A 19249-nucleotide genomic window follows, 5' to 3' on the forward strand; every position below is an offset into this window, starting at 1 on the left:
TGAAAATACAATATATGCAATATTATGCATCATAGTGATGCAACCTCCTTTCATACTGCATGTCAATTGACATCCTTACTTAAATGCACACCTTCTCAAGATTGCGCTTGACTGGCTTGGCAGGCACTCAGCTACAGCTGTTCTCTCAATACAATGTGTTCGTGTTGTAAAATATAGTTCCGGTCTGCCACAACATTGTGTGTTAGCAGGGACTGTCTGCGGCGCGCTGGTGTGTCCCGGGCTTTAGAGCAGAGAGAGAGACAGGTCAAAGGTAAATATAAAAGTCAGAAACGGATATTGCCTTCCCTTTAAGTAGAGTGTCAGGGACAGCTTCCCTCGCTTACAGCCATACTAGCCTGAATACGCCCGATCTCGTCCGATCTCGGAAGCTAAGCAGGCTCGGGCCTGGTCAGTACTTGGATGGGAGACCGCCTGGGAATACCAGGTGCTGTAAGCTTTTGCACCTTTTACACACCAGAGGGCGACAAATCACGAGTTTTAACTTTGGATACACACAATTTCATCATTATTTCAGATTTTACTTCCCCAAATACACACACATACAATAGATGTTGTTCTCCAACGAAAACGGTCCTAAGTAACTAGGATACATTCGTAAATAAATTGAGCATCATGGGTAAAACGAACTAAAGTTGCCTCATCTTTTTCGTCAATAAGTGACACAATTACAGCAACACAAAACTGAACTCCACCGTACAAAGTTCAATGCTCACAAGGAACCTCATTCAACACACACGGTTCATTTCCCATTCATGCAAAGCACGAAAGTGTAAAACTTGGGAACATACTTGAGACTAAAGATTACATTCAATCTCATTCAAGGCACGAATGTGAATGAAACGGGATGAAATAACTGAAATTATGCCTGCCCTCGAACTGTGATGATGGACTACCCGACTCGCCAATAATATTGGGTTCTGGTGCACTGAAATACAAGAGCTGCTGGATTTGTGTGTTTTCTTACCCCCTCACTATAGTTTTTCAAATGTTTAAACAACTGCACTTATATTCAAGGTTTGTTTTTCTTCATGTATTTTACTGGTTTACATTTCTCTCAGCAGCCTGTTGAATGATTCTTCTGCTTTCAAAATAAAATTAAAACAGGATGAATGCCCACACCTGAAAATACAATATATGCAATATTATGCATCATAGTGATGCAACCTCCTTTCATACTGCATGTCAATTGACATCCTTACTTAAATGCACACCTTCTCAAGATTGCGCTTGACTGGCTTGGTAGGCACTCAGCTACAGCTGTTCTCTCAATACAATGTGTTCGTGTTGTAAAATATAGTTCCGGTCTGCCACAACATTGTGTGTTAGCAGGGACTGTCTGCGGCGCGCTGGTGTGTCCCGGGCTTTAGAGCAGAGAGAGAGACAGGTCAAAGGTAAATATAAAAGTCAGAAACGGATATTGCCTTCCCTTTAAGTAGAGTGTCAGGGACAGCTTCCCTCGCTTACGGCCATACTAGCCTGAATACGCCCGATCTCGTCCGATCTCGGAAGCTAAGCAGGCTCGGGCCTGGTCAGTACTTGGATGGGAGACCGCCTGGGAATACCAGGTGCTGTAAGCTTTTGCACCTTTTACACACCAGAGGGCGACAAATCACGAGTTTTAACTTTGGATACACACAATTTCATCATTATTTCAGATTTTACTTCCCCAAATACACACACATACAATAGATGTTGTTCTCCAACGAAAACGGTCCTAAGTAACTAGGATACATTCGTAAATAAATTGAGCATCATGGGTAAAACGAACTAAAGTTGCCTCATCTTTTTCGTCAATAAGTGACACAATTACAGCAACACAAAACTGAACTCCACCGTACAAAGTTCAATGCTCACAAGGAACCTCATTCAACACACACGGTTCATTTCCCATTCATGCAAAGCACGAAAGTGTAAAACTTGGGAACATACTTGAGACTAAAGATTACATTCAATCTCATTCAAGGCACGAATGTGAATGAAACGGGATGAAATAACTGAAATTATGCCTGCCCTCGAACTGTGATGATGGACTACCCGACTCGCCAATAATATTGGGTTCTGGTGCACTGAAATACAAGAGCTGCTGGATTTGTGTGTTTTCTTACCCCCTCACTATAGTTTTTCAAATGTTTAAACAACTGCACTTATATTCAAGGTTTGTTTTTCTTCATGTATTTTACTGGTTTACATTTCTCTCAGCAGCCTGTTGAATGATTCTTCTGCTTTCAAAATAAAATTAAAACAGGATGAATGCCCACACCTGAAAATACAATATATGCAATATGTATCCATCATAGTGACCTGTGTCTTTAAGCATCATGACTTAACAACCTCCTTTCATACTGCATGTCAATTTAAATTCTTACGTAAATGCACACCTTCTCAAGATTACATGAAAAGACTATGAAATGCACCTGGTCAGCAGCCTGTTACGCTTACATTTCCTGGGACAGAAGCATTCATCGGTAAGACACCATTTTGTTACAGTTACAGCAGTACATTGATTCAGTGGCCTATTTTAATCAAGTTCATATGCATTCATGGGGCATTTAAGGCCCATATACATACGTACGGCGATGCTGTATATGCATCTCCTCTCTAATAAGGGTTATCGTGCAAATGGGGGGACCCATTTGGAAATGGGGGAAACCGGCTCACCACTAGGGGGATTCTCGGAGTAGCATCTGGCAACCCTATTTGACTGTCTTGTCGGTCGCTCAATTATCCACCTGAGGTGCAGATGTAGGCCATCAACTGTACACCAGAATGTGGCTAGAAATATGGTTCCGTTCCACCAACGTGGGGACTACTTTCTCTCAATGGTTTCTTGACTTCATATATGTACTTAAGCTGGAAATGAAAGTTATCCACATACAACTTGCCAGGATTTCAGTAATACAACATCAAACGTCGTACTTTTGCTCAAACATTTACAGTTCATCGCTTTTCATGACCCCATAACTTTACGATCTCTTCAGTTAACGAGCTGATTTGTGAAGGTCCTGTAGACCTTAGTTCTTTCTATCAAATGCCAGGGAGACTTATCTTTTACGTACAATATAAAGCAAAACGTAAAAGTACACTTTGTGCAATGTCTCAAAGTCACAACTGAAACTTCACCATACTTTACTGTCTTCTACCTATATGTGTTTAAAGCGTCAAATAAACTGCCTGCTAATCTATTGATCATTATACCTTCAGTAATCCAAACTATCAGTGATCTCTTTCATGAGTTCAACCAAATTTAGATTTAGACAATATCTAATGCAATACAGGTGAAAACAAGTCCATCTTATAATACAAAGAGTTGACTTATCAATTTTATAATAAACTGATTTCATTCTTTTAATAAAAAAGATGTTTTTACGCATATAAGTCGTAGGATTTAACAATTTTGCAGGGCAAAATTATCGGCAGGGTTAAGGTTGAGTCAGTGATCGTGTAAAAAAGTGGTTGACAGATATTGGTCGATCGGACATAAAACCCTCCAGCCATGACAATCTCAGAATATGCTGATCACATTGTCAGTAAATTGAATTTGTTGACAGTTGTGTGGTTTATTTCATGTTCATTGAAATTAACCTCGACTGTATATTAAAAGGGATAGGCTGGTCATTTGGCTATCTATATTAAAAACCTGCACTTGCAAGTGATTCTTGCAAGTCAAGATTATGTTTTCTTTGACAACATATGAGTTCATTGTTTAAGCACTGATAACTGTGCAACTTGGATATACATTTGTACCCATTTGTTACCTAGACATTTCCAGGGGTCAGCATCACGATGTTGCGCGACGGACAACGGACAAAATCTCCGGACTCAGTGGCAGACATGGATGGGGAAAAATGTGCCTATATATATTACCCTGCTGTATACAAAGCGTGTAGCTAATTTAATAGCACGCAAAAGCCCACTCGAAGACAGGAATAACATGTAAACTACACACACATCAGCGCTAACCACTTCACCAAAGTGCTGCCCAATAATAATAATAATAATAATAATAATAATAATAATAAAAGATCGTTCTGTGCATATTTGATATGCTGGTTAAGAAAGTACGTCATTACACTTACCTGGCTTCCACTCTTGGCTTCGGCATCCCTGATGAATCGATCCTTCTCTGTGCTTGACACGTTAGAAGTCTTAGACATTTGTTTTGCACCATCTTTCAGCGGGGTCGCAAGCTACAGTTGACATGAGCACTTTCATTATTTCTCCACATCTCGCACACTCCATAAAACAATGTGTGGCTCTTTCGGAAATTAAATATTCCTCTTCCCAAGCTGGGCTGAACGATCTTTTCTTTGAATTCGACGCCATGTTTTTAGTTAAAAAAAAAAAAAGTTACACAAGGCGGGTGTAGCTAACGCTTTCCGATTGGATAGCAAAGCTTCAGCGTCATCACATTTGGCGTCATAGCTCTACGGTGAGTAGTAGAAGCCAAATATAGCCCCCTTGCCTCGCAATCATAATATTAGGTTTCATAGGTTAAACGTAATGTTGTCAACAGTTTGCGTTCATTTGAATACATTACCACGGACCTCAATTCTCTACCTCGGACACGATGCCGATCCCTGGACATTTCTATGTGTAAGTATGGAAGTAAAAGTTGAGACGTGTTCAAACCGTGAAAAAACTCATGGCAATTTACCCTGTCAAATATTGCAATCAACTGCTCCGATCTATAACAAAACCACATACATGATGTCTTTCATCACTTTTTATTATGCATTCCTCCACTAAGTTTAAACTATGAATTATGTTTTTTTCTGTCAGGTTCCAATCTCGATTCGATACAAAACGTATTTATTAAAACTAATTTTAAGAATTATTATCAGTATTGTTTATTTTGAGAAGCGTTCAGTGTAAATCCAAGTCATATGCATTCGGATCAGGATCTGCACTGTTCTCTAATCATTGATTATTATTATAATAATTTATTTATTAGCAGACGGCCTTATCCAGGGCGACTTACAATACAATACAAAGTGCAAAACTACAGTGCAGTACAAGGCATAACATATTACAAATTGCAATTCACATAATACGGTGCAATTCGAAGCATAATACATTTTACAAATTCCAATGTACACAATATATGAGGTCTTACATCCTGGACTGTAAAAGCTGATCAGTGCAGAGTGATTGTTTATTGATAGTTCATGCATCCGTAGCGGCATGATCCTGATCAACTTGCCAAATTGAAATGATGCAAATTCCAATCAAAGGAGGTTTATAAAAATAAATACTGTTTTATTGTTTAAAGTATTTTACATTACAATAAAAACATTCATTCAATGTTTAATACTTGTGATTAAAATTTATGAAAATCAATTCTTAAAATCACTTAACATTTTTAAAAATAAATACAACATGTATAGTCAAAATAGTGGTGTCGCGTCCTGCTGTCGAAGGAAAAGAAACAGGAGGATGGTACCTAAAACTCGTGACTTGTCGTCCCCTGGTGTGTAAAAGGCGCAAAAGCTTACAGCACCTGGTATTCCCAGGCGGTCTCCCATCCAAGTACTGACCAGGCCCGAGCCTGCTTAGCTTCCGAGATCGGACGAGATCGGGCGTATTCAGGCTAGTATGGCCGTAAGCGAGGGACGCTGTCCCTGACACTCTACTAATAATGAACAAGACAAGCCCGTGTCATCCACTAGTGATTCGTGTAAAGACTTTGTGTTGTCTGTGATTTCAGTGTGTGTCGGGATGTGACTCTTGTGTTATCGCTGCCAACGTGACACTTCTCTGAGCCCAAACTGTCTGATCTGCACTCTCTTCAGTCGCCGTATCAGTTGGTGATTTGGCAGTTCAGATCATTCGCATTTTCAACAACCTTCCGCACTTGAACAAGTTCATCAGCACCATTTATTTCACATACCATACATATACGCGAGGTGAAATATATTACATGCAATGTCTTTGCTAAGGCGCTGCACTACATTTTACGCCGCCGTCTCCGCACGCAAACGCTTTGCCGTGCAGGAATTTGGATGATAACGATGAACCAATGGTACAGCGGTATGTAAATAAGCTGAGCATCATGGGTAAAAGTGTACCTCAAGTGTTGACTAATCTTTCTCATCAATACATGACGCAGTTACAGCAAACCCAAAGGACCACCAGTATCGACACTCCCGTGTAGAGAAGATGTGCAATCAAGGGGCGTGGCGCACAGTACCCCACCGTGTGACGGAAGAACCCGCTCTGAGGCAGGGTGTGGGCCGGCCCGTGTACAACTCATACTTACCTGGCAGGGGAGACACCATGATCATGAAGGTGGTTCACCCAGGGCGAGGCTCGGCCATTGCACTCCGGCTGTGCTGACCCCTGCGAATTCCCCAAATGTGGGAATCTCGACTGCATAATTTCTGGTAGTGGGGGACTGCGTTCGCGCTCTCCCCTGATCCCGCGGTACAAAGACAGATGCTCTTGCGCTGCTCACAGGCGCCCTGCGGCTCCGCGCTTTCCATTACGCCTGCAAGCGTCACTGTGACTGTGAGCTGCTGTCTCGCTAAGTTCTCCCCTCCTCTCACCGTTTCTACTCGTTTCTTCGGTCCCTTACAATCTCCACCGAACCCCGCCCTACAAAGCTAAACGCTCACTCTTCATTTCTCATTCATGGAAAGCAACGCAAGATACACACTCCAATCCTGGCTAATTGATACTAAAAGTCAATCCCGTTCTGAACAAAACACGAATCTCAATGAAGCGCTGTGAACACGAGCTTCAAACTGACGAGCATCAGGCGTGTTCCGCCTGCTCTGCCCATGAGCACACCGAAGTCTCTTACTCGGCTTCACACGACTCGCACCCAGCTGTCAATTCACAACAGACCTCATCCCTCATCTCTGTGACTGCCTTATGATTGCAGCTCAACGGGGCATTTCACATGGCAGTGTATACGACACATGATCTGCTGTACACACTTCAATTTCGCAGAGCATCGCCATCCACCTGCAGTACGTACAAGCAAAGGACTTTTATAATAGACATGTGTATATAGTCCCCACCGTCAGCTCGGACAGTGGTGAGACTGCCCTGTATGACAGTATTAGATAAGCCCATGCGTTTCAGGGCAGCGTTGCCAGACTGGGGGTAAACCCAAGCCATGGGGGGAAATATTGCAAGCGGGGAAACGTGCGGGGAAAGGCTATCAAACAGGGGGCAACAGTAAGAAACAGGTGGTTCTTTTGCTCATTTTTATCTTCCCTGTGCTCTCACGACGTTTTGAAATATGAAGCCTGCCCTCGAACACTGATGATGGACTACCCGACTCGCCAATAATATTGGGTTCTGGTGCACTGAAATACAAGAGCTGCTGGATTTGTGTGTTTTCTTACCCCCTCACTATAGTTTTTCAAATGTTTAAACAACTGCACTTATATTCAAGGTTTGTTTTGCTTCATGTATTTTACTGGTTTACATTTCTGTCAGCAGCCTGTTGAATGATTCTTCTGCTTTCAAAATAAAATTAAAACAGGATGAATGCCCACACCTGAAAATACAATATATGCAATATTATGCATCATAGTGATGCAACCTCCTTTCATACTGCATGTCAATTGACATCCTTACTTAAATGCACACCTTCTCAAGATTGCGCTTGACTGGCTTGGCAGGCACTCAGCTACAGCTGTTCTCTCAATACAATGTGTTCGTGTTGTAAAATATAGTTCCGGTCTGCCACAACATTGTGTGTTAGCAGGGACTGTCTGCGGCGCGCTGGTGTGTCCCGGGCTTTAGAGCAGAGAGAGAGACAGGTCAAAGGTAAATATAAAAGTCAGAAACGGATATTGCCTTCCCTTTAAGTAGAGTGTCAGGGACAGCTTCCTTCGCTTACGGCCATACTAGCCTGAATACGCCCGATCTCGTCCGATCTCGGAAGCTAAGCAGGCTCGGGCCTGGTCAGTACTTGGATGGGAGACCGCCTGGGAATACCAGGTGCTGTAAGCTTTTGCACCTTTTACACACCAGAGGGCGACAAATCACGAGTTTTAACTTTGGATACACACAATTTCATCATTATTTCAGATTTTACTTCCCCAAATACACACACATACAATAGATGTTGTTCTCCAACGAAAACGGTCCTAAGTAACTAGGATACATTCGTAAATAAATTGAGCATCACGGGTAAAACGAACTAAAGTTGCCTCATCTTTTTCGTCAATAAGTGACACAATTACAGCAACACAAAACTGAACTCCACCGTACAAAGTTCAATGCTCACAAGGAACCTCATTCAACACACACGGTTCATTTCCCATTCATGCAAAGCACGAAAGTGTAAAACTTGGGAACATACTTGAGACTAAAGATTACATTCAATCTCATTCAAGGCACGAATGTGAATGAAACGGGATGAAATAACTGAAATTATGCCTGCCCTCGAACTGTGATGATGGACTACCCGACTCGCCAATAATATTGGGTTCTGGTGCACTGAAATACAAGAGCTGCTGGATTTGTGTGTTTTCTTACCCCCTCACTATAGTTTTTCAAATGTTTAAACAACTGCACTTATATTCAAGGTTTGTTTTTCTTCATGTATTTTACTGGTTTACATTTCTCTCAGCAGCCTGTTGAATGATTCTTCTGCTTTCAAAATAAAATTAAAACAGGATGAATGCCCACACCTGAAAATACAATATATGCAATATGTATCCATCATAGTGACCTGTGTCTTTAAGCATCATGACTTAACAACCTCCTTTCATACTGCATGTCAATTTAAATTCTTACGTAAATGCACACCTTCTCAAGATTACATGAAAAGACTATGAAATGCACCTGGTCAGCAGCCTGTTACGCTTACATTTCCTGGGACAGAAGCATTCATCGGTAAGACACCATTTTGTTACAGTTACAGCAGTACATTGATTCAGTGGCCTATTTTAATCAAGTTCATATGCATTCATGGGGCATTTAAGGCCCATATACATACGTACGGCGATGCTGTATATGCATCTCCTCTCTAATAAGGGTTATCGTGCAAATGGGGGGACCCATTTGGAAATGGGGGAAACCGGCTCACCACTAGGGGGATTCTCGGAGTAGCATCTGGCAACCCTATTTGACTGTCTTGTCGGTCGCTCAATTATCCACCTGAGGTGCAGATGTAGGCCATCAACTGTACACCAGAATGTGGCTAGAAATATGGTTCCGTTCCACCAACGTGGGGACTACTTTCTCTCAATGGTTTCTTGACTTCATATATGTACTTAAGCTGGAAATGAAAGTTATCCACATACAACTTGCCAGGATTTCAGTAATACAACATCAAACGTCGTACTTTTGCTCAAACATTTACAGTTCATCGCTTTTCATGACCCCATAACTTTACGATCTCTTCAGTTAACGAGCTGATTTGTGAAGGTCCTGTAGACCTTAGTTCTTTCTATCAAATGCCAGGGAGACTTATCTTTTACGTACAATATAAAGCAAAACGTAAAAGTACACTTTGTGCAATGTCTCAAAGTCACAACTGAAACTTCACCATACTTTACTGTCTTCTACCTATATGTGTTTAAAGCGTCAAATAAACTGCCTGCTAATCTATTGATCATTATACCTTCAGTAATCCAAACTATCAATGATCTCTTTCATGAGTTCAACCAAATTTAGATTTAGACAATATCTAATGCAATACAGGTGAAAACAAGTCCATCTTATAATACAAAGAGTTGACTTATCAATTTTATAATAAACTGATTTCATTCTTTTAATAAAAAAGATGTTTTTACGCATATAAGTCGTAGGATTTAACAATTTTGCAGGGCAAAATTATCGGCAGGGTTAAGGTTGAGTCAGTGATCGTGTAAAAAAGTGGTTGACAGATATTGGTCGATCGGACATAAAACCCTCCAGCCATGACAATCTCAGAATATGCTGATCACATTGTCAGTAAATTGAATTTGTTGACAGTTGTGTGGTTTATTTCATGTTCATTGAAATTAACCTCGACTGTATATTAAAAGGGATAGGCTGGTCATTTGGCTATCTATATTAAAAACCTGCACTTGCAAGTGATTCTTGCAAGTCAAGATTATGTTTTCTTTGACAACATATGAGTTCATTGTTTAAGCACTGATAACTGTGCAACTTGGATATACATTTGTACCCATTTGTTACCTAGACATTTCCAGGGGTCGGCATCACGATGTTGCGCGACGGACAACGGACAAAATCTCCGGACTCAGTGGCAGACATGGATGGGGAAAAATGTGCCTATATATATTACCCTGCTGTATACAAAGCGTGTAGCTAATTTAATAGCACGCAAAAGCCCACTCGAAGACAGGAATAACATGTAAACTACACACACATCAGCGCTAACCACTTCACCAAAGTGCTGCCCAATAATAATAATAATAATAATAATAATAATAAAAGATCGTTCTGTGCATATTTGATATGCTGGTTAAGAAAGTACGTCATTACACTTACCTGGCTTCCTCTCTTGGCTTCGGCATCCCTGATGAATCGATCCTTCTCTGTGCTTGACACGTTAGAAGTCTTAGACATTTGTTTTGCACCATCTTTCAGCGGGGTCGCAAGCTACAGTTGACTTGAGCGCTTTCATTATTTCTCCACATCTCGCACACTCCATAAAACAATCTGTGGCTCTTTCGGAAATTAAATATTCCTCTTCCCAAGCTGGGCTGAACGATCTTTTCTTTGAATTCGACGCCATGTTTTTAGTTAAAAACAAAAAAAAGTTACACAAGGCGGGTGTAGCTAACGCTTTCCGATTGGATAGCAAAGCTTCAGCGTCATCACATTTGGCGTCATAGCTCTACGGTGAGTAGTAGAAGCCAAATATAGCCCCCTTGCCTCGCAATCATAATATTAGGTTTCATAGGTTAAACGTAATGTTGTCAACAGTTTGCGTTCATTTGAATACATTACCACGGACCTCAATTCTCTACCTCGGACACGATGCCGATCCCTGGACATTTCTATGTGTAAGTATGGAAGTAAAAGTTGAGACGTGTTCAAACCGTGAAAAAACTCATGGCAATTTACCCTGTCAAATATTGCAATCAACTGCTCCGATCTATAACAAAACCACATACATGATGTCTTTCATCACTTTTTATTATGCATTCCTCCACTAAGTTTAAACTATGAATTATGTTTTTTTCTGTCAGGTTCCAATCTCGATTCGATACAAAACGTATTTATTAAAACTAATTTTAAGAATTATTATCAGTATTGTTTATTTTGAGAAGCGTTCAGTGTAAATCCAAGTCATATGCATTCGGATCAGGATCTGCACTGTTCTCTAATCATTGATTATTATTATAATAATTTATTTATTAGCAGACGGCCTTATCCAGGGCGACTTACAATACAATACAAAGTGCAAAACTACAGTGCAGTACAAGGCATAACATATTACAAATTGCAATTCACATAATACGGTGCAATTCGAAGCATAATACATTTTACAAATTCCAATGTACACAATATATGAGGTCTTACATCCTGGACTGTAAAAGCTGATCAGTGCAGAGTGATTGTTTATTGATAGTTCATGCATCCGTAGCGGCATGATCCTGATCAACTTGCCAAATTGAAATGATGCAAATTCCAATCAAAGGAGGTTTATAAAAATAAATACTGTTTTATTGTTTAAAGTATTTTACATTACAATAAAAACATTCATTCAATGTTTAATACTTGTGATTAAAATTTATGAAAATCAATTCTTAAAATCACTTAACATTTTTAAAAATAAATACAACATGTATAGTCAAAATAGTGGTGTCGCGTCCTGCTGTCGAAGGAAAAGAAACAGGAGGATGGTACCTAAAACTCGTGACTTGTCGTCCCCTGGTGTGTAAAAGGCGCAAAAGCTTACAGCACCTGGTATTCCCAGGCGGTCTCCCATCCAAGTACTGACCAGGCCCGAGCCTGCTTAGCTTCCGAGATCGGACGAGATCGGGCGTATTCAGGCTAGTATGGCCGTAAGCGAGGGACGCTGTCCCTGACACTCTACTAATAATGAACAAGACAAGCCCGTGTCATCCACTAGTGATTCGTGTAAAGACTTTGTGTTGTCTGTGATTTCAGTGTGTGTCGGGATGTGACTCTTGTGTTATCGCTGCCAACGTGACACTTCTCTGAGCCCAAACTGTCTGATCTGCACTCTCTTCAGTCGCCGTATCAGTTGGTGATTTGGCAGTTCAGATCATTCGCATTTTCAACAACCTTCCGCACTTGAACAAGTTCATCAGCACCATTTATTTCACATACCATACATATACGCGAGGTGAAATATATTACATGCAATGTCTTTGCTAAGGCGCTGCACTACATTTTACGCCGCCGTCTCCGCACGCAAACGCTTTGCCGTGCAGGAATTTGGATGATAACGATGAACCAATGGTACAGCGGTATGTAAATAAGCTGAGCATCATGGGTAAAAGTGTACCTCAAGTGTTGCCTAATCTTTCTCATCAATACATGACGCAGTTACAGCAAACCCAAAGGACCACCAGTATCGACACTCCCGTGTAGAGAAGATGTGCAATCAAGGGGCGTGGCGCACAGTACCCCACCGTGTGACGGAAGAACCCGCTCTGAGGCAGGGTGTGGGCCGGCCCGTGTACAACTCATACTTACCTGGCAGGGGAGACACCATGATCATGAAGGTGGTTCACCCAGGGCGAGGCTCGGCCATTGCACTCCGGCTGTGCTGACCCCTGCGAATTCCCCAAATGTGGGAATCTCGACTGCATAATTTCTGGTAGTGGGGGACTGCGTTCGCGCTCTCCCCTGATCCCGCGGTACAAAGACAGATGCTCTTGCGCTGCTCACAGGCGCCCCTGCGGCTCCGCGCTTTCCATTACGCCTGCAAGCGTCACTGTGACTGTGAGCTGCTGTCTCGCTAAGTTCTCCCCTCCTCTCACCGTTTCTACTCGTTTCTTCGGTCCCTTACAATCTCCACCGAACCCCGCCCTACAAAGCTAAACGCTCACTCTTCATTTCTCATTCATGGAAAGCAACGCAAGATACACACTCCAATCCTGGCTAATTGATACTAAAAGTCAATCCCGTTCTGAACAAAACACGAATCTCAATGAAGCGCTGTGAACACGAGCTTCAAACTGACGAGCATCAGGCGTGTTCCGCCTGCTCTGCCCATGAGCACACCGAAGTCTCTTACTCGGCTTCACACGACTCGCACCCAGCTGTCAATTCACAACAGACCTCATCCCTCATCTCTGTGACTGCCTTATGATTGCAGCTCAACGGGGCATTTCACATGGCAGTGTATACGACACATGATCTGCTGTACACACTTCAATTTCGCAGAGCATCGCCATCCACCTGCAGTACGTACAAGCAAAGGACTTTTATAATAGACATGTGTATATAGTCCCCACCGTCAGCTCGGACAGTGGTGAGACTGCCCTGTATGACAGTATTAGATAAGCCCATGCGTTTCAGGGCAGCGTTGCCAGACTGGGGGTAAACCCAAGCCATGGGGGGAAATATTGCAAGCGGGGAAACGTGCGGGGAAAGGCTATCAAACAGGGGGCAACAGTAAGAAACAGGGGGTTCTTTTGCTCATTTTTATCTTCCCTGTGCTCTCACGACGTTTTGAAATATGAAGCCTGCCCTCGAACACTGATGATGGACTACCCGACTCGCCAATAATATTGGGTTCTGGTGCACTGAAATACAAGAGCTGCTGGATTTGTGTGTTTTCTTACCCCCTCACTATAGTTTTTCAAATGTTTAAACAACTGCACTTATATTCAAGGTTTGTTTTGCTTCATGTATTTTACTGGTTTACATTTCTGTCAGCAGCCTGTTGAATGATTCTTCTGCTTTCAAAATAAAATTAAAACAGGATGAATGCCCACACCTGAAAATACAATATATGCAATATTATGCATCATAGTGATGCAACCTCCTTTCATACTGCATGTCAATTGACATCCTTACTTAAATGCACACCTTCTCAAGATTGCGCTTGACTGGCTTGGCAGGCACTCAGCTACAGCTGTTCTCTCAATACAATGTGTTCGTGTTGTAAAATATAGTTCCGGTCTGCCACAACATTGTGTGTTAGCAGGGACTGTCTGCGGCGCGCTGGTGTGTCCCGGGCTTTAGAGCAGAGAGAGAGACAGGTCAAAGGTAAATATAAAAGTCAGAAACGGATATTGCCTTCCCTTTAAGTAGAGTGTCAGGGACAGCTTCCTTCGCTTACGGCCATACTAGCCTGAATACGCCCGATCTCGTCCGATCTCGGAAGCTAAGCAGGCTCGGGCCTGGTCAGTACTTGGATGGGAGACCGCCTGGGAATACCAGGTGCTGTAAGCTTTTGCACCTTTTACACACCAGAGGGCGACAAATCACGAGTTTTAACTTTGGATACACACAATTTCATCATTATTTCAGATTTTACTTCCCCAAATACACACACATACAATAGATGTTGTTCTCCAACGAAAACGGTCCTAAGTAACTAGGATACATTCGTAAATAAATTGAGCATCACGGGTAAAACGAACTAAAGTTGCCTCATCTTTTTCGTCAATAAGTGACACAATTACAGCAACACAAAACTGAACTCCACCGTACAAAGTTCAATGCTCACAAGGAACCTCATTCAACACACACGGTTCATTTCCCATTCATGCAAAGCACGAAAGTGTAAAACTTGGGAACATACTTGAGACTAAAGATTACATTCAATCTCATTCAAGGCACGAATGTGAATGAAACGGGATGAAATAACTGAAATTATGCCTGCCCTCGAACTGTGATGATGGACTACCCGACTCGCCAATAATATTGGGTTCTGGTGCACTGAAATACAAGAGCTGCTGGATTTGTGTGTTTTCTTACCCCCTCACTATAGTTTTTCAAATGTTTAAACAACTGCACTTATATTCAAGGTTTGTTTTTCTTCATGTATTTTACTGGTTTACATTTCTCTCAGCAGCCTGTTGAATGATTCTTCTGCTTTCAAAATAAAATTAAAACAGGATGAATGCCCACACCTGAAAATACAATATATGCAATATGTATCCATCATAGTGACCTGTGTCTTTAAGCATCATGACTTAACAACCTCCTTTCATACTGCATGTCAATTTAAATTCTTACGTAAATGCACACCTTCTCAAGATTACATGAAAAGACTATGAAATGCACCTGGTCAGCAGCCTGTTACGCTTACATTTCCTGGGACAGAAGCATTCATCGGTAAGACACCATTTTGTTACAGTTACAGCAGTACATTGATTCAGTGGCCTATTTTAATCAAGTTCATATGCATTCATGGGGCATTTAAGGCCCATATACATACGTACGGCGATGCTGTATATGCATCTCCTCTCTAATAAGGGTTATCGTGCAAATGGGGGGACCCATTTGGAAATGGGGGAAACCGGCTCACCACTAGGGGGATTCTCGGAGTAGCATCTGGCAACCCTATTTGACTGTCTTGTCGGTCGCTCAATTATCCACCTGAGGTGCAGATGTAGGCCATCAACTGTACACCAGAATGTGGCTAGAAATATGGTTCCGTTCCACCAACGTGGGGACTACTTTCTCTCAATGGTTTCTTGACTTCATATATGTACTTAAGCTGGAAATGAAAGTTATCCACATACAACTTGCCAGGATTTCAGTAATACAACATCAAACGTCGTACTTTTGCTCAAACATTTACAGTTCATCGCTTTTCATGACCCCATAACTTTACGATCTCTTCAGTTAACGAGCTGATTTGTGAAGGTCCTGTAGACCTTAGTTCTTTCTATCAAATGCCAGGGAGACTTATCTTTTACGTACAATATAAAGCAAAACGTAAAAGTACACTTTGTGCAATGTCTCAAAGTCACAACTGAAACTTCACCATACTTTACTGTCTTCTACCTATATGTGTTTAAAGCGTCAAATAAACTGCCTGCTAATCTATTGATCATTATACCTTCAGTAATCCAAACTATCAATGATCTCTTTCATGAGTTCAACCAAATTTAGATTTAGACAATATCTAATGCAATACAGGTGAAAACAAGTCCATCTTATAATACAAAGAGTTGACTTATCAATTTTATAATAAACTGATTTCATTCTTTTAATAAAAAAGATGTTTTTACGCATATAAGTCGTAGGATTTAACAATTTTGCAGGGCAAAATTATCGGCAGGGTTAAGGTTGAGTCAGTGATCGTGTAAAAAAGTGGTTGACAGATATTGGTCGATCGGACATAAAACCCTCCAGCCATGACAATCTCAGAATATGCTGATCACATTGTCAGTAAATTGAATTTGTTGACAGTTGTGTGGTTTATTTCATGTTCATTGAAATTAACCTCGACTGTATATTAAAAGGGATAGGCTGGTCATTTGGCTATCTATATTAAAAACCTGCACTTGCAAGTGATTCTTGCAAGTCAAGATTATGTTTTCTTTGACAACATATGAGTTCATTGTTTAAGCACTGATAACTGTGCAACTTGGATATACATTTGTACCCATTTGTTACCTAGACATTTCCAGGGGTCGGCATCACGATGTTGCGCGACGGACAACGGACAAAATCTCCGGACTCAGTGGCAGACATGGATGGGGAAAAATGTGCCTATATATATTACCCTGCTGTATACAAAGCGTGTAGCTAATTTAATAGCACGCAAAAGCCCACTCGAAGACAGGAATAACATGTAAACTACACACACATCAGCGCTAACCACTTCACCAAAGTGCTGCCCAATAATAATAATAATAATAATAATAATAATAAAAGATCGTTCTGTGCATATTTGATATGCTGGTTAAGAAAGTACGTCATTACACTTACCTGGCTTCCTCTCTTGGCTTCGGCATCCCTGATGAATCGATCCTTCTCTGTGCTTGACACGTTAGAAGTCTTAGACATTTGTTTTGCACCATCTTTCAGCGGGGTCGCAAGCTACAGTTGACTTGAGCGCTTTCATTATTTCTCCACATCTCGCACACTCCATAAAACAATCTGTGGCTCTTTCGGAAATTAAATATTCCTCTTCCCAAGCTGGGCTGAACGATCTTTTCTTTGAATTCGACGCCATGTTTTTAGTTAAAAACAAAAAAAAGTTACACAAGGCGGGTGTAGCTAACGCTTTCCGATTGGATAGCAAAGCTTCAGCGTCATCACATTTGGCGTCATAGCTCTACGGTGAGTAGTAGAAGCCAAATATAGCCCCCTTGCCTCGCAATCATAATATTAGGTTTCATAGGTTAAACGTAATGTTGTCAACAGTTTGCGTTCATTTGAATACATTACCACGGACCTCAATTCTCTACCTCGGACACGATGCCGATCCCTGGACATTTCTATGTGTAAGTATGGAAGTAAAAGTTGAGACGTGTTCAAACCGTGAAAAAACTCATGGCAATTTACCCTGTCAAATATTGCAATCAACTGCTCCGATCTATAACAAAACCACATACATGATGTCTTTCATCACTTTTTATTATGCATTCCTCCACTAAGTTTAAACTATGAATTATGTTTTTTTCTGTCAGGTTCCAATCTCGATTCGATACAAAACGTATTTATTAAAACTAATTTTAAGAATTATTATCAGTATTGTTTATTTTGAGAAGCGTTCAGTGTAAATCCAAGTCATATGCATTCGGATCAGGATCTGCACTGTTCTCTAATCATTGATTATTATTATAATAATTTATTTATTAGCAGACGGCCTTATCCAGGGCGACTTACAATACAATACAAAGTGCAAAACTACAGTGCAGTACAAGGCATAACATATTACAAATTGCAATTCACATAATACGGTGCAATTCGAAGCATAATACATTTTACAAATTCCAATGTACACAATATATGAGGTCTTACATCCTGGACTGTAAAAGCTGATCAGTGCAGAGTGATTGTTTATTGATAGTTCATGCATCCGTAGCGGCATGATCCTGATCAACTTGCCAAATTGAAATGATGCAAATTCCAATCAAAGGAGGTTTATAAAAATAAATACTGTTTTATTGTTTAAAGTATTTTACATTACAATAAAAACATTCATTCAATGTTTAATACTTGTGATTAAAATTTATGAAAATCAATTCTTAAAATCACTTAACATTTTTAAAAATAAATACAACATGTATAGTCAAAATAGTGGTGTCGCGTCCTGCTGTCGAAGGAAAAGAAACAGGAGGATGGTACCTAAAACTCGTGACTTGTCGTCCCCTGGTGTGTAAAAGGCGCAAAAGCTTACAGCACCTGGTATTCCCAGGCGGTCTCCCATCCAAGTACTGACCAGGCCCGAGCCTGCTTAGCTTCCGAGATCGGACGAGATCGGGCGTATTCAGGCTAGTATGGCCGTAAGCGAGGGACGCTGTCCCTGACACTCTACTAATAATGAACAAGACAAGCCCGTGTCATCCACTAGTGATTCGTGTAAAGACTTTGTGTTGTCTGTGATTTCAGTGTGTGTCGGGATGTGACTCTTGTGTTATCGCTGCCAACGTGACACTTCTCTGAGCCCAAACTGTCTGATCTGCACTCTCTTCAGTCGCCGTATCAGTTGGTGATTTGGCAGTTCAGATCATTCGCATTTTCAACAACCTTCCGCACTTGAACAAGTTCATCAGCACCATTTATTTCACATACCATACATATACGCGAGGTGAAATATATTACATGCAATGTCTTTGCTAAGGCGCTGCACTACATTTTACGCCGCCGTCTCCGCACGCAAACGCTTTGCCGTGCAGGAATTTGGATGATAACGATGAACCAATGGTACAGCGGTATGTAAATAAGCTGAGCATCATGGGTAAAAGTGTACCTCAAGTGTTGCCTAATCTTTCTCATCAATACATGACGCAGTTACAGCAAACCCAAAGGACCACCAGTATCGACACTCCCGTGTAGAGAAGATGTGCAATCAAGGGGCGTGGCGCACAGTACCCCACCGTGTGACGGAAGAACCCGCTCTGAGGCAGGGTGTGGGCCGGCCCGTGTACAACTCATACTTACCTGGCAGGGGAGACACCATGATCATGAAGGTGGTTCACCCAGGGCGAGGCTCGGCCATTGCACTCCGGCTGTGCTGACCCCTGCGAATTCCCCAAATGTGGGAATCTCGACTGCATAATTTCTGGTAGTGGGGGACTGCGTTCGCGCTCTCCCCTGATCCCGCGGTACAAAGACAGATGCTCTTGCGCTGCTCACAGGCGCCCCTGCGGCT

General features: G+C 41.5%; 10 non-coding genes across 10 annotated transcripts; 7 read left to right on the forward strand and 3 right to left on the reverse strand.

The window, feature by feature from the left end:
• Nucleotides 1-338: 338 nt before the first annotated feature.
• Nucleotides 339-457, forward strand: LOC136755868 (5S ribosomal RNA). The gene has a single exon (XR_010817978.1). It is a non-coding gene; the product is annotated as a 5S ribosomal RNA (ribosomal RNA).
• A 1022-nt stretch (nt 458-1479) lies between these two features.
• Nucleotides 1480-1598, forward strand: LOC136755798 (5S ribosomal RNA). The gene has a single exon (XR_010817911.1). It is a non-coding gene; the product is annotated as a 5S ribosomal RNA (ribosomal RNA).
• A 3908-nt stretch (nt 1599-5506) lies between these two features.
• Nucleotides 5507-5625, reverse strand: LOC136755799 (5S ribosomal RNA). Its single transcript, XR_010817912.1, has one exon. It is a non-coding gene; the product is annotated as a 5S ribosomal RNA (ribosomal RNA).
• Nucleotides 5626-6269: 644 nt separating this feature from the next.
• Nucleotides 6270-6433, forward strand: LOC136757783 (U1 spliceosomal RNA). Its single transcript, XR_010819606.1, has one exon. It is a non-coding gene; the product is annotated as a U1 spliceosomal RNA (small nuclear RNA).
• A 1431-nt stretch (nt 6434-7864) lies between these two features.
• Nucleotides 7865-7983, forward strand: LOC136755801 (5S ribosomal RNA). Its single transcript, XR_010817913.1, has one exon. It is a non-coding gene; the product is annotated as a 5S ribosomal RNA (ribosomal RNA).
• A 3903-nt stretch (nt 7984-11886) lies between these two features.
• Nucleotides 11887-12005, reverse strand: LOC136755803 (5S ribosomal RNA). The gene has a single exon (XR_010817915.1). It is a non-coding gene; the product is annotated as a 5S ribosomal RNA (ribosomal RNA).
• A 644-nt stretch (nt 12006-12649) lies between these two features.
• LOC136757784 (U1 spliceosomal RNA) lies at nt 12650-12813 on the forward strand. Its single transcript, XR_010819607.1, has one exon. It is a non-coding gene; the product is annotated as a U1 spliceosomal RNA (small nuclear RNA).
• Nucleotides 12814-14245: 1432 nt separating this feature from the next.
• LOC136755804 (5S ribosomal RNA) lies at nt 14246-14364 on the forward strand. The gene has a single exon (XR_010817916.1). It is a non-coding gene; the product is annotated as a 5S ribosomal RNA (ribosomal RNA).
• Nucleotides 14365-18267: 3903 nt separating this feature from the next.
• Nucleotides 18268-18386, reverse strand: LOC136755805 (5S ribosomal RNA). Its single transcript, XR_010817917.1, has one exon. It is a non-coding gene; the product is annotated as a 5S ribosomal RNA (ribosomal RNA).
• A 644-nt stretch (nt 18387-19030) lies between these two features.
• On the forward strand, nt 19031-19194 carry LOC136757785 (U1 spliceosomal RNA). Its single transcript, XR_010819608.1, has one exon. It is a non-coding gene; the product is annotated as a U1 spliceosomal RNA (small nuclear RNA).
• The last annotated feature ends 55 nt before the right edge of the window (nt 19195-19249 follow it).

Source organism: Amia ocellicauda, chromosome 8, assembly GCF_036373705.1.
Source record: "Amia ocellicauda isolate fAmiCal2 chromosome 8, fAmiCal2.hap1, whole genome shotgun sequence".
Classification (NCBI taxonomy): domain Eukaryota; kingdom Metazoa; phylum Chordata; class Actinopteri; order Amiiformes; family Amiidae; genus Amia; species Amia ocellicauda.